Source organism: Castor canadensis, chromosome 10 (assembly GCF_047511655.1).
Source record: "Castor canadensis chromosome 10, mCasCan1.hap1v2, whole genome shotgun sequence".
Lineage (NCBI taxonomy): Eukaryota > Metazoa > Chordata > Mammalia > Rodentia > Castoridae > Castor > Castor canadensis.
This window is the reverse complement of record NC_133395.1, coordinates 84,641,472-84,654,969: the sequence shown is the minus strand read 5'-3', so window position 1 is coordinate 84,654,969 and position 13,498 is coordinate 84,641,472. Positions and strand designations below refer to the sequence as shown.

General features: G+C 43.4%; 1 protein-coding gene across 1 annotated transcript in view; it reads left to right on the top strand.

Annotated features, from left to right (window-relative positions):
- The first annotated feature begins 2,360 nt into the window (after positions 1 to 2,360).
- The window catches only part of Spata13 (spermatogenesis associated 13), a 310,379-nt gene continuing 299,241 nt past the window's right edge, over positions 2,361 to 13,498 (top strand). The window contains exon 1 of the mRNA XM_074043734.1: positions 2,361 to 2,536. The gene's annotated coding sequence lies outside the window, so the exon portion shown is untranslated. The remainder of the gene's footprint in view (positions 2,537 to 13,498) is intronic.

Below are 13,498 nucleotides of genomic sequence, written 5' to 3'. Positions count from 1 at the left end.
CTTGGACCAGAATCATGAGTTCCAATAAACCTTTTTCTTTATAAAGTATCCAGACTGTGGTATTGTGTTATTAGCAACAGAAAATGGGCAAAGACATCCAACTAATACATTTGGAGCCTGAGCTGACATCAGCACCCAGACTTGGACCACTGGGGAATCTTATGGGACCCTGAAAGCCTTCTTATACTGTATACTTCAAAAACTACATAAAAACAGATCTCAGTTTCTTTGTTTGTTGGATGAGGAAACAGAAACCCAGAAGGGCATCCTTGTACCGAAGGTCAGGCTGTGACTACAGATTTGGACCCAATCAGGCAGTCTGAACTTAGTTGCATCAAAGATGTCACCGCTCCCCTGCACATTCTGAGCTTCAACCACCTACCTTTCTAAGTGACTCTGTTTTTTATGACAACAAATGTTACTTGACGTTTGCTTATGTGTCACAGTCTTTCCCCTACTGGAAGGGAACCCCCTGGGGCAAGGCCATATTGATTGTCTTCTAGCACCTACACGTCTGACATGGGCACCTGCGAGCTCTGTGGATTTCTTTAGTCCATAAATCTGTCTGCAAGTGTCGAATATGGATCTCCTCTTCCAGTAAAAAATTTGTATATTGACAAGGACTTTTCTGGAGGACTTTAACAAGCAGTGGATTGGTGGGCAGAGCACCCTAGCAAGTTGTTTATATAGTATTTTAGTAAAAAGATTTTTAGCCCCTTGAAATCATCCTTCTTGGATCACCACTTATGGACTGGAGGTGGTAGGCTGGGTGAACTCCCTTAGATGGGATTTCATGATTTTGCTTGTGGTGGAAATTTCTGGAGGACTAGCTGGCCTGACGTAGGAAGACAGCTCAGTGACTTTGGTGCCTCTTAAGCACTATCCCTGAACCCGTGTGAACAACCTTAGGCCTGTCCTATCTCATATGGTTTCCTTTTATTTTCTGAAAATATGTTTTCAGTAGCAATGTGACTGTTTATAGATCAGAATGCTGGGTTGTTTTGGAAGGTGGAAGGTTGCATCACACTAAAAAGCAGAGGACAATCCACTATGATGAAATTCATTCGAATCAATGCAATGAGTGAGGCCTGCACATGTATGAGGAGCTGATAGTTCAAATCACGATTAACATATGTGGTGCCCCCCCATCCTCCAATTTAAGATTCATACCATAATTAGGACCAAAGGGTTTAGTCAAGACATTCTTGAAATTTCATTTGCTCAGTTCGGGTATTAAGAAGTGGTGTGTTTAATGGAGTATTACTCAGCCATAAAGAAAAATGAATGGATGAAACTGGAGATAATAATATTAAGTGAAATAACCCAGGCTCAGAAGGACAAAGGTCAAATGTTTTCCTCATATGTGGAGCTAAAAGATAAATGTACACATAAATACACATATAATCTTATATGCATATATGTATATAAGATCTCTGTCTCACATGATTATATTAATGTGTCTCTCTGAGGGGACTACAGGAGCCAGGACAGGGAAAGAGAATGTTAGAGATAGCTGAGCGTTGGTGGCTCATGCCTGTAATCCTAGCTACTCAGGAGGCAGAGATCAGGAGGATCGCAGTTCGAAGCCAGCCCAGTTAAATGATTCAAGAGACCCTATTTCAAGAAACAAGACAAAAAACGCTTCACAAAACAAGGGCTGGTGCAGGCCCCGAGTTCAAACCCCAGTAGGAAAAAAAAGAATGTTAGAGAGTGAAATATATTAAAATATTGCATGTGTGTATGAAGAGACTGTAACACAATGCACTGTAAACTGTTGAATAATAGGGGATCAGGGCGATAAAGAGCAAGTAATAGACAGAAGGAGTTAATGTGATTAAAGCACCATATATACATGCCTGAAATACAAAGGAGGACTCCCTGAACTATCAGCATACTCTCACATGTAACATGGAGTTAATACAGGGTCCAACAATTCAACTCCTGGCTAATTTGCTCATGGAACCCGAAAGCGAGCTCACACAAAGACTTTTACAAATGTCCAGTGCAACATTATTCATAATAGTTAAAAATTGAAATGTCCCACAGGGTCAAAAGCTGAAGAAGGAATAAAATATCATAATTCAAATTATACACTGAGATGTTTAAAAATGAAGCGGCGTGTGTGCGTGTGTGTGTAGGTGGCCTGGGGTGGGAGGAGAAATCGTGACTAGATCCTGTATTTATGTTGTCTAGCTCATTCCCACACTCTTCTCCTCTGAGCTTTCCTTCCAACTCAACAAATTCCGCGTTGCAGGGGATGGGCGGCGACCCCGCCCTCTCATGAATATTCGACAAGGGGGCGGAGCCTGAGCCGATCCGGACAGGAACCCGAGCCGAGCGGCGCGGGGCGGCGCTCCACAAACCTGAGCCCGGCCAGGGTCGGGGCGGCCGCTCGCGCGGCGCGGGGCGACTAAGTCCCTCACCCCGACAACGTCCCGGGGACGGAGTCTGCGGCGGTGACTCTCGTCCCCCTCGGGTCTCGGCGCGGACGGTCGGCCCCCCGGGACCTCTTCCACTTGAGGGTTCACCGAGCGAGGTAAGCAGTCGGCCGCTGGTCAGCCTACCGCGCGGTGGACAGGGGACCGAGCAGCACGTGGCCACAGTTCCGTGTCGCGGACTCGGTTTTCTCTGTTGGAGCGGCGACTCGAGGTTCGGGCCCGGCCGACCGGTCGAGCGCCGAGGTTTGAAAAGTTGCGCGGCCCAGCAGGTGCCTGGCGGCGCAGTGGCGGCGTTGCCATGGCAGCGGAGGCGGGGCCGGGCCGCGGCGTCCCGGTTGCCAGGCGACCGGGGAAAGATCACTAGCTTGGGGGAGGGTGCGGGACGCGTCTCCAGCCCCTTCCTGAGCGGGATGAGCCAACAAGGAAAGGCTGTGTTCGACCTCGGTCTCTCTGTGTTCATTCACATCTGTTGGCGGCCACTTGTCCCATGGTTAGAGTCTAGGCTGCCACCTACTTAATGCCATAAAACTCCCCGCTTTTGAAAATAATTTGGGCCGTGGATTGATGGAGGACATGAAAAAGACGATCCTTTCTAGAGTAAAAGAAAAAGGCATTCTGCTTCCTTCTTTCCAAGATAGCATCTGTTGACAAGAATCCTTAATTACTACCATTTTTAAAAAGTAAAAATGAACCCAGTTTGTATCCATGAAAAGGAATTGGCTTTCAGTCTTTCAAACATATTCACAAAATCTTTGCAAGAGAAAAGTGCAGATAGCAGGCACAGTATTCAGAACTCAGATCATTGTCCTGGTGCATCTTACTGTGTCTTAGATGTGAGTTTCACACAGCCTGGAGGAAAACTAGGTTCATTAGACCTCACTGGGGATTTTCTCACGTGTAAATGTGCCAAATAATTTTGGCTTTTTAGCTTAGAGACTATTCGTTTTAGCCATAAACTATGAGGAAAAAAATGCCAAAGACATTGACATCTTTCCAGAGCAGAGGTTGACAGCCACCGTATCACTTTTTTCCTATTTTTCTTTTTATCTTCTTATAATAAAAGCTGGCCTTGATTGTGTTTCATTTGCTTTTCCAGAGTTTGTGTTTGCCAAAGACACGATATGTTATCAGCCTTCAAGTTGTGTTTCTTTACCATAGTTTCTTTTTCTGACTCTGTTTTTATGTATGTATTATGCATTTATTCATATAGTCATTCGTCAAACATACATCAAGGCTCTGCTATGTGCTGTGTATAGTGGTGGACATTGGAGAGGAGGGATAAATGGTGAGAAGACAGTAGAAAGTTGAGTCAGAAAAATACTCAGGGAGAGGAAGCTTAGGAAGTGCTTATAACCCCTTCCTATACTCCTTGTTAGATATGTCACTAACCAACTTCTGTCCCTAGCCTGGAGAGACCTACCAATGGCAACTAGCCATTTGGAGGCTCTGCCCATTTAACACAGAGGGAACCCATGCTCAGAGAAGCGAGTTATTTGACTTGGTTCTTAGTGAGAGGTTGACACTGGAATCAAAATCCAATCGCATTGCACTCTTTGATTCCTGTGCTCACTGACCAGATAGATGAACATATTTTGATCATTTTAATGGAATATGAGAATTCCTTTTTTTTTTAAAATTACACAGTTTTGTTTATGGTTGAAATTTTTCTAAAGTCATATATTTCTAAAGGAAAATATCAACCCCAATTCTAAAGAATATAGTTTTTCTTACTACAGTGTTGCCATTGACTGTCAATAATCTTTTTTTCTGTGGGTTCCTGAGGAGTTAATGAGAAAATTGCAGTTTCATTTTTCAGATTATGCCTCAAGAACATCTAGAGGTGTTTGTGTTTCAAAGTACTCTGTTTTTACATTGCTATGGGGTTAGCTCTGTTTACAGCACAATATGCTACTTGTTACCATTTGAGTTTTCATTACCTCTCTTGGCTTTCAGTCAGCTCTCTTAGCTTCCACTTGCAGTGACTTTAGAGGTGACAGTGGGCACTGCTGTCTGGAAAGTTGTAGAAAGTTCAGAGATACCTGGCTACTGACTTGGCTTAGTCCACCCATTTGGCTCTGAAAACCACTGTGAACAATTTTCTAAGTCTTTTCACTGTTAAACTTTTATTTTTTCAAATAATTACAGGATCCCTGAAGGCAAGGGCTTTCTTTTGTTTTCAGAATTCTCTTCTTAATACTAAGTATAACAATACTGACTGGCAGGAAGACCTAAAGGAAATTTAGAATAGAAATGTCTTTAATATATGCTACAGAACTATACAAGTTCCATTTATTTGCTGATTATTTTTTTTGGAATATCATACTGGAAAATGCTAGGTAGTTCCAGGGGAAAACTGAACTAAGGTGATTAGAATACAAAATGTTTTCCATTGCATTGTCTTAGTTACTTTTGCAACAACCAAGTAAGAACTTTTGCCATTGGAAATAAAATGTATGAGGAAACAGAAGCTGAGAGAACCTGAGTGAGTTGGTCAGGTCCCCCAGAAAGAGAGAGGCACATCTGATGTCAGATGACTTTGCATTGTCCCTGTATAAACCAGGTGCACTCGGGAGCTGTGGGAGGATGGACCTGAGGTGCTGGGTGCAAGATTCCTGCACCTTCCCAAGGCTCCGTCTCTGGGGAGGAGAGGGAAACTCTTTTGAAAGACAAGGACAGAATGAGGCTGGGCCAGAGAAGGGAAGAATTGGAGAGGGGCTCCAGGGAGAAAAGAAAGTGGAGGGAAATTGATAAACTAGGAACCAGTGCTCAAGAGACAGGCCCGTAAAAGGCAGCCAGAAGAATGATGGCTTACTAGTCAGCTGGGGTGCTCCGGCAAAGGGCCACAGACAAGGGAGCATAAACAACTGACATTTGCTGTCTCATTGTTCTGGAGCCGGGCTCTAAGATCGTGGCCGTGTGGTTGTTTCTTCCAAGGCCTCTCTTGTTGGTTGGCTTGTGATGGTCACCTTCTCCGTGTCCTCACATGATTGTCCTATTCGTGTTGTCTGTATCCTAATTTCTTCTTCTTATAAGGATACCACTCATCTTGGATTAGGACCCACCCTAATGGCCTCACTTTGCTTTCATTACCTCTGGAAAGGCCCTGACCCCCAAAACAGTCCCATTCTGAAGTCCTGGGGTTAAGGTTGCAGCTTATACATTTTAAGAATAACAGAGATGATACTGGCCCATGACTTTGCAGACAAGACCCGATGGCCTGTTTTTTATTTCCATTAGTAGTCTCTGAGTGCACAAAGAAATAGTTGAACAAATGGGGTCCCTTTTTCCTCATCAGTGTATTCCATTGGATATCTTTTTTTAAGATATGCAGAAGTGAATTCTGTATTTAGCTTCCTTTGTATGTAATTTTCACTCTGACCTCTGTAGATCAGCTTCAGACCTTGGGAAGTTTTGACAAGGGCAGATGAAGCTGAATGATGAGCCCATTTCCAGTTAGGTTTGAACCATCTCTGCCTTTCTCAACCTGTGGAGTGATTTGAGCCACAGTCACTGTGTGTGACATGATACGTCTGATAAGAATGAAATGGCAGTGGCAAGTGTTCTGTGAGGTACAGAATTTATAAGCATCATAGCCCTGAAGATAGGCCAGGGCCACATTTTCCCTACTATTTCCATGCTCATTTTTAATAAGATGTGTTAGCATAGTATTTCAGACTATGGTAAAAAGTAGCCAAAGGATTTGAAGGCTTTCTTTGAGGCATTGAGTAACTAACAATATTGTAATGAAATGCATTACAAAGACTTCAAATTATTAAAATCTGTAGTCATAAAATATCAGGGTTTAAAGAGAAGCCTACAAGTCTTGGGGACAGTTCCTTGCCCTTGGTGGAACTACGCAAAACCTGCTTGGAAAAAAGGAGGAAGCAATACTAGACTTTCACATGGCCAAAGAAGGTTCCAGAATCTTCTGCAATAAATTTCACTATTCATCATCACTAGATTCTCAAAGTACTTGTGAGAACTGGAGGTTCTCACTGGCTCAAGCAGTAGAGTGCCTGCTTTGCAAGTGTGAAGCCCTGAGTTCAAACCCCATTCCAAGACACACATAAAAATTCAAAGTACTTGCTATTTTCCCCTTAACTTCCTTCATTAATTCATATTCTGCCTTCAGAAAAGATGGAGTATAGTAGTATAGTTGTCTTCTCTTATTTAATATCTTGCCATTTTTGTGAAAAAGAACTTTAATATGTCGCTTCTTGGCCCTATTTTTTTTTTGCAAGTTGAATCAAAACTGTCCATTGTTTAAAGAATGTGTTTCAGGAATCCATTTCTGTTACAATGCCACAAATCTTGCGCTGCACATCTTGAACCATGGACCTGTCACATATGTTTTCATTGCCTTTCCCTGAGTCATTCCCCTTCAATGACCGTCCTATTCAGTTTTAAACAAGAGGCCCCAGACTATCCTGGAATATCCCTGCTGAAGAATGTCTGTGCTATATACTTGGTGGAACTTTGTCAAGGAAAACCAAAAGCTTTCAAAATGTGCTCTTTGGAGACAATCCAGCAGCTTTCCTTGATGGGTGGTTTCAGAAGCAGGTTCTGTGTAGAATCGCTATTGTTATCCTAGCCAAAAAAGAATGCTGATTTCTCAGAGCAATGCATACCTAATTAGTGTGGGGATTGGTGCCAGTAACTGGAGTCTGAAAAGTCAGTTTGAAAGATAGAGTAAGTTCCTGATGGGTAGAACCAGATTCCTCCTCCTGCTTTGAGCCAGATGTTTACCATACCTGCGTACTTGTGCACATGGGCTGGCACAGTTTTAGGAGGTAGGGGTTGATCAGTTCAGGTGATGCTTCCATAGCACCTTGTAATTAAATACTCACCTCGAATGAAGGACCAGAAGTACCAAATGCACAGGTGTAGAGTGAGGAAAAATACTGTCCCTGGCTGTTGATGTTCTCCTCCGATTCTGGCAGAGTAACATATCTTTCATTCCTCTATGCTTCTGAAGAAGGTAATGACACTGAAGTGGCTTGGAAGTTCCCAAGTATGTTCTCTGTGCAGACAGGGACATGAGACAATAGGTGATGGTCTTTCTCCCAGAGTACTGTCCAGCCTAGTTCATGGTAAGGGGACATAAGCATACAAAAGCACAATGAGAGACTGTGTTGTGTGCATGTTCTTAGACATACCAAGCCACCAAGAACAATGGCTCATGGGCTCCAGGCCAGAAAACCATATCTCCCTTCCCTCTGATGCTCCTCCCTTCCTCCCTCCGTCCCTTCCTTTCTCCCTCCCTTCGTTGCTCCTTTCCTCCCTTTCACCTTCTTTTCTTCCCTTGATTCCTTTTCTCCCTCCCTCTCTTCTTTCCTTCTTTCCCTTCCTTCCTCCCTTTTTTCTTTTCTTCTTTTCTTTGGGCAGAGCATTGCTAGATAACCCAGGCTAACCTCGAAATCTCAATCCTCTAGCCTCAGTCTCCTGAGGGCTGGAACTATAGGCATGTGATACCATGTGTAGCTCTAGGGCTTCTTGCCAGGATATTTATCTCTTGCCATTTCTCCTTACCAAACCCCCAAACCAGGCTCTTTTCCAGTATTTTTCAGGTGCTGTGGATTGACCCCAGGGACTTGTGCATACTAGGCAAGTGCAATGCAACTGAGCCACACACCCAGGTCTCTTTTCTGCTTTTCAACTGAGCATCTTACTCCAAATCAGTATGGGTTGCTCAAGAAATCCTACCTCTACATGTGTATAAACCACTGTCACGAGTGAATGCCAGTAAGCATAGGCCTTCAAGCCTCTGTTTTTCCACAATGTCAGAATTCATCCTTAAGTAGACTCTTAGGCCCAGCCCCCACCTCTCACTGCCACACACCCAAATGCCTGCAGTTTCCTTTGATTGGAGACAGAGGCACTTCCATGGGCAGTGAATTACAGTACATACAAAGTGACACACTGTCATTTTACATTGCACATGAAATCCTGACAAGTTTTGAATTTTGGCATTTTGGATTTGTATTGGAAATGAGCTGAAGAATCAAAGTAAATGACCTACTCATTTGTAATGAAAGTGGATTCCTTAGTTTATAGAAATATAATCATTGGATCTAATTTATCAGATTTCCTTGAAGGGTGTGTCTGTAGGTAGCAGGTGTGGTGTTTTAGAAAATATTGTTGTGTCTGTCTCTTAGAACATGTCTATCACTTGGAAATAAGAACCTCTCTACTTGGAAGATATGCAGTGTTTAGTGGGGTGAAAGATAGTTGGAACAATGGCCCCCGATTCTGGGATCTATTCTTTGGAGAAAGTTTAATCACTTTTAAAGTTAAATGCTGTATTCATAACTGTTGGTTCTGGGAATCTGCCCAAACAAATCATTCTTCCAACAGTGTTTATGGTGAATGGAGGAAGTCGGCCACTGAATTAGGCTTTTTTTTAACCCCCTCTAAAAAGACATGATTTGCCCAGTAACACTTTGGTTTTACAATTATATGTTAATCAGGTAAAAGCCCTGGATATGGAAAGCTTGGGGCCTTATTACCATTTTGAAGGCACAGTTCAGTGGCACTAAAGCATTTGTGTCGTTGTGCAACCATCACCATCTCCACCTCCAGAACTCCACTCACCTTGCGCAGATAGACAGATGGAACGCAATAGTTATTAATACTATTCCCCTCCCCCAGCCCCTGGAAACCACCACTCCACTTTCTGTCTCTATGAAGGTGACTACTCTAGATACCTCATATGTCCTTTTGTCTCTGGGTTATTTAATTTATCATAATGTGATTAAGATTCATCCAGGTTTCAGTATTTGAAAATTTCATTTCCTTTTCATGGTCAGATAATACTTCATTGTGTGTATAAACCACATTTTGTTTATCCTTTCATCTGTTGTTTCCATCTTGTTCACTCTTTGTGATGGCAGCATGGGACTCTATTCTATGTTTGTAACAGATCATGCAAACCATTTCCCTGCTCAGGGGCTTTCAGGTGTTTTCCATGCTTCAGTGAATAATTGGGAACTTAAACCACTTCACACATGTGCAAGTGTATGTGTAGGTCAAATTTCTTGATATGAATTTTCTAGAATAAAAGCATTTGGGTATATTAAATTCAGGGGTGTTGCTCAATTCCCCCATATGGAAACTGTACCAATGAGCTTGTCTTGTGTAGAGACAACCGTTTTCCTCCCCGGCACCCACACGTGTGTGAACAAATCACTTCATCTTTGTTCATCTTATGGTGGAAAATGGTGTTTCAGTCTGGTTTTGTTTATCTTCCTCTTGTTTTGGATGAACTCTGATTGTTTTGGGAGGCCATTGTGTTTTTTTTTTTACTGTACCCAACTATCTGTTAATTTCCTCTGTTCAAGTCTCAATTGGGCTGTTGGGTTTTTCCTCTCTCTTCTTTACAGTGGCTGTTGTTGAAAAATTAGCTTTTGTTTAGCGTCCTTTACACAGCCTGTGGGAGTCTTTTGGAGCTTAGCAGTGAAACAGGAGCTTTGTCTGAGAACAGTGAAACCCACTTTTCAACACCATTGATCAAATGCTGGCTTGGTGACAGTACATTTTATTAAGAGCCTATCTGATCCTGCAGGAGGCCTTGCTGAAATTCACACTAGCAATATTCTCACATTTGTGAGAATGTGATCAAACTTTTCTATTCTCACAGGGTGTTTTAATGTTATTTAAGATTTACTCAAGTTGTCTTTTACAAGTTCAGTTTATATATCCAAGATAATAACTCATATAAATCGAGAAAAGAATGAAAAATAGCCTATCATTGAATTTCATTTTGCTAAGCCCATACAGCTACAAACTGGGAATTTCAAATTCAGCATGCCCCATGAGCTTATTTCCTTGACCCACACAGCAACTTCTCAGCTCCTGGATTTGCTCTTTGGATTTTTCCAAGAACATGCCCACTGTCTTCCATAGCTAGTACATCATGGCAGTGATCTGCATTTTTGTGTCCTCCTAGCTTATGTTGAAACCCAGCCCCCAAGATGATGTATTAGGAAGTGGGGCCTCTGGGAGGTGATTAGATCATGAGGGGAGTCCTCAGGAATGATATTAGTGCCCTTCTAAAAGAAGCCTTAGAGAGCTGCCTTGCCCCTTCTACCATGTGAGGACACCTGGGAACCAGAAAGAGGGTGCTCACCAGACATTGAATCTGCTGACACCTTGATCTTAGATTTCCTACCTCTACAAATGGGAGGAACCAGTCTCTGTTGTGTAGAAGGCACCCATTCTGTGATATTCTGCTACAGTGGGGCACACAGGATTAGGCAAACACCCACTAGCTTTATCCGCTAGCCACTCTTCCAGTGTGGTGCCACCTGCACCTGTTGCAGCCCCCTATTGAGCATTCTGTGGATTACTGCAGACACATCAGCTGGTCCTTTCCCTCCAGACTTGTCCCCATCCAGTAGTTCTCTATCTGTTGTCAGGAGCTGCTTATAAAATACAAATCGGATCTTTGCATTTCTGGTTAAAACCCTGTGATGGCCCTCCATTGCACTTAGGAAAACTCACACTCCTGGACATGGCTCCAAGGCAGCGCTCCCCGCTCGCCTCAGTCTCTTCCCTCACTGACCCTCCTTCCTACTCTGCTCTTCTCACACTGAACTTGTAGTTCTATAAACTCAAGATGCGTGTTCTTGTTTCAGGACCTTTGGATTTGCCCTTCTTTCTAGAGTGTTCTTTCCATTCCACTCCCCCGACCCTGTCACCTGGACAATTCCTACTCTTCCTCCAGCAAGTCTTGAAAAGTTTGTGTGGATTGCTTCTCCTAGGACCTTACACATCCCTTATCTTACACTATCCCCCCTAGCACTATAACACCCAATTCCTTATAAAATGATAGTCTCCACAGGCCCAGGACCATCCGTATTGTTTCCCACAGCTGCTCCAGCACCTATACATCTCTTGATGAGTGACTGTTGAAAGATGACTGGCGGATGAAGGGGAATGCGTCTGGGAACTGGGTGATCCACATGTGAGGGGCTATGGGAATTTCACATATTGAAAGTCCCAGGATGAGACCCTCAGTGCCACCCCTGCAAATTGTGGCACCTAATAAAAAGGCAAGGCTAAGTTGGCTGTAGCCAGCTAGCCTTGTGAGACACTGAAAGAAGGTTTGGTAGTGGCACGGACCCGACAGAGGAAGCAATGGCCACCTGCTACTTGTCTTGGCAAAGTTCAGACTGGCCAGGAGCTCACCAAGGGCAGCAAGGCTTACAAACTTGGGCCAGAGATCCTGGCTGGGGTTGGTGAGGAAGTGATAGTTTTTAAATAAACAACTTCAAGGACAGCCCATTTTTTTTCTGCATAATGCATTCACATCTCTCTCTCTGAGATGTAAACATGGTTTGAGGGTGAACCAGGGAAAGAAATCCTGTGTTTGCAAAATATAGTCATTGATGTGGGACTTGGATCTCATGTCTTAGTCTCTGTTCTATTGCTACAACAAAATTCCTGGGACCTGGTGATCTATAAAGAATAATGGTTCATTGGCTCATATTTCTGAAGGCTGGGAAGTTTAAGAGTATGGCACCAAGTTCTACTTAGCAGTTGGTGAGGGCCCGAAACCGCATCACAACATGGCAGAGGACCACGTGGTGAGACAGCAATTGTGTCAGAGAGAGCGCACTTTTATAATGAAGGCTTTCCTGCAGTAACTCGTTAATCTGCTAATTCATGTATGGATTAATCCAGTTGTGAAGGCAGAGCCCTCATGACCCAATTGCCTGTGGAAGGTCCCATCTTCCTAGACTGCCAGATGACATCCAGGAATTTGGAAAGGACAAATGGCATTCCAATACAGTGCCATGTTTCAGTGGGCTCTGTCTACAGTAACCAAATGGATGTTGAGTTTAAGACTCTCAGGTCAGGTGCAGTGCTTCATGCCTGTAATCCCAGATACTTGGGAGGAAGTGGTAGGAAGATCTTGGTCCAACGCTGCCCAGTCAAAAAGTCTGAGACCCTCTCTGAAAAATAGCTAACACAAAAAGGGCTGGAGGTGTGGCTTAAGCAAGCATGAAGCCCTGAGTTCAAATTCCAGTTCATTCAGGAAAGAGAGAGAGAGAGAGACTCAGATGATTTCCCTGGGCTTCTTTATTCTCCTTGGAAATGTACAAGAAATGTATCATAAGAAACTTCTTCCCCACTGGGACTCACACTGCAAAGTTAGTGAGATCCAGCCTCCTGACAACTTGCTGTCTTTGTGGTATTACTCCATCTTCTCCTCCATATGTCCATGCAACTGGTTTTCATGGCAAGGCCAATAAGAATTTCCAGAACAACACATATTGTTTGTGTGATCAAAGGCAGTGTTCTTTGAGAAAAAATATTCCAGAAGTAGAAAAGCTTTTCAGTCCATAGCACCAAGAGAATGGAATATTCACCCCACAGTGACCTCTGTGTGTAGAAAGTCAGGTTAGATCTAGGCTTTGCATTTCCACATGTGATTTCCAGGGCACTTCGGACCTTGCCATCCCACCCACAAACCAGGAAAGAGTGTCTGCAGGAGGTTCAGGTATGGGACAGTCCAAAGAGAATGCAGTTTGGGACTGCTTTCTAAGAACACAGATGATCCCCGTCAGGTGCCATGACTCACACCTGTAATCCTAGCTAATCAAGAGGCAGTGGAGATTGGAAGGATGGCAGTTTAAGGGCAGCCCAGGCAAAAAAGTTCATGAAACCCCATTGCAACCAATAAAAACTGAGTGTGGTGGAACACATTTGTCATCCAAGCTACACAGGCAGTGTAACTAGGAAGACTTAAGATCTAGGCCAGGTAAAAACTTGAGACCCTATTCAAAAAATAAGTAAAGCGAAAAGGGCATGGCTCAAACAGTATAGCACCTGCCTAGCACAAGACCCCAAGTTCAAACCCTAATACCAACTTGTTTAGCTTAGGATTTTTCAACTTTACAATGGTGTGAAGACGATAGGCATTCAATAGACACAGTACTTGGGATTTTAAATTTGGATCTTGTGGTCTGGTTGTCTGTCAGGATGCTAGGTAAGGCAGTGACCACAGCTCCCAATCAGCCTTGTGCTGTTGAGGGAAGATCAACTCAGAGTGAGTTGTG